Source organism: Tupaia chinensis, unplaced genomic scaffold (genome assembly GCF_000334495.1).
Source record: "Tupaia chinensis unplaced genomic scaffold, TupChi_1.0 Scaffold000044_1, whole genome shotgun sequence".
In the NCBI taxonomy this organism is placed as follows: Eukaryota; Metazoa; Chordata; class Mammalia; order Scandentia; family Tupaiidae; genus Tupaia; species Tupaia belangeri.
Window position 1 is genome coordinate 1,156,915 of NW_006159500.1, and position 1,578 is coordinate 1,158,492.

At 54.6% G+C, this 1,578-nt stretch overlaps 1 pseudogene; it reads left to right on the plus strand.

Moving 5' to 3' along the window:
- Window positions 1-1,165, plus strand: part of LOC102471753 (keratin, type II cytoskeletal 8 pseudogene) — a 1,448-nt pseudogene extending 283 nt beyond the window's left edge.
- Window positions 1,166-1,578: the final 413 nt, after the last annotated feature.

A 1,578-nucleotide genomic window follows, 5' to 3' on the forward strand; every position in this document is an offset into this window, starting at 1 on the left:
GGCGCACCCAGGAGAAGGAGCAGATCAAGACCCTCAACAAGTTCGCCTCCTTCATGGACAAGGTGTGGTTCCTAGAGCAGCAGAACAAGATGCTGGAAACCAAGTGCAGCCTCCTGCAGCAGTAGAAGACAGCCCAGAGCAACAGGGACAACGTGTTCGAGAGCTGCATCAACAACCTGAGCCAGCAGCTGGACACCCTGGGCCTGGAGAAGCTGAAGCTGGAGGCAGAGCTTGGCAACATGCAGGGGCTGGTGGAGGACTTCAAGAATAAGTACGAGGACGAGATCAACAAGCTACAGAGATGGAAAATGAATTCATCCTCATCAAGAAGGATGTGGATGAAGCTCACATGAACAAGGTAGAGCTGGAGTCTCGCCTGGAAGGGCTGACCGATGAGATCAACTTCCTCAGGCAGCTATATGAAGAGGAGGTCCCCGAGCTGCAGTCCCAGATCTCCAACCTGTCCGTGGTCCTGTCCATGGACAACAGCCACTCCCTGGACATGGATGGTGTCATTGCCAGGTCCGCGCCCAGTACAAGAAAATCGCCAACCGGGATGAGGCTGAGAACACGTACTAAATCGAGTGTGAGGAGCTACAGGCGCTGGCCAGGAAGCATCGGTGTGACCCACTGCACATGAAGACCAAGATCTCTGAGATGAACTGGAACATTAGCCGGCTCCAGGCCTCAAGGACCAGAGAGCTTCCCTGGAGGCCGCCATTGCTGATGCCGAGCAGCTTGGGGAGCTGGCCATTAAGGATGCCAGTGCCAAGATGGCCCAGCTGGAGGCTGCCCTGCAGCAGGCCAAGCCAAACATGGCGCGGCAGCTGAGTGAGTACCAGAAGCTCAGGAATGTCAAGCTGGCCCTGGACTTCGAGATCGCCACCTACCACAAGCTGCTGGAGGGCGAGGAGAGCCGGCTGGAGTCTGGGATGCAGAACATGAGTATCTACACGAAAACCACCAGTGGCTACTCAGGTGGACTGACCTACCGGGGCCTCACACGCCCTGGCCTCAGCTATGGCCTGAGCTCCTTCCAGTCCAGGTTCAGTTCTGGCAGAGGCTCCAGCCCTTTCACCCGCACCAGTTCCACCAAGGCCGTGGTTGTGAAGAAGATTGTGATGGGAAGCTGCTGTCGGAGCCCTCTGATGTCCTGCCCAAGTGAACGGCCACTGCAGCCTCTCCTCACCTCCCCCCCTCCAGTGACTATCCCAGGTGGGGAAGCAGTTGTGCAGGGGAACTAGGGAACAGAAGACTCACCTGAAACTTAGCAGCCCCCCCTGGAAAGGGCTCTACTGTCTGGGTCCCCCCTCTTGTCCATTCTCCCAACTGAAACTAATCTAATTGTATTTTCCAATAAAGCGTTAGCTGGCCCTGAAAAAGAAAACAAAAGAAGGAGAAGGATAAGGAGAAAAGGAGAAGGAGAAGAAGAAAGAAAGAAAAGAAAGAAAGAGAGGGGGGAGGGAGAGAGAGAGAGAGAGAGAAAGGAAGGAAGGAAGGAAGGAAGGAAGGAAGGAAGGAAAGGAAAGGAAAGGAAAGGAAAGGAAAGGAAAGGAAAGGAAAGGAAAGGAAAGGAAA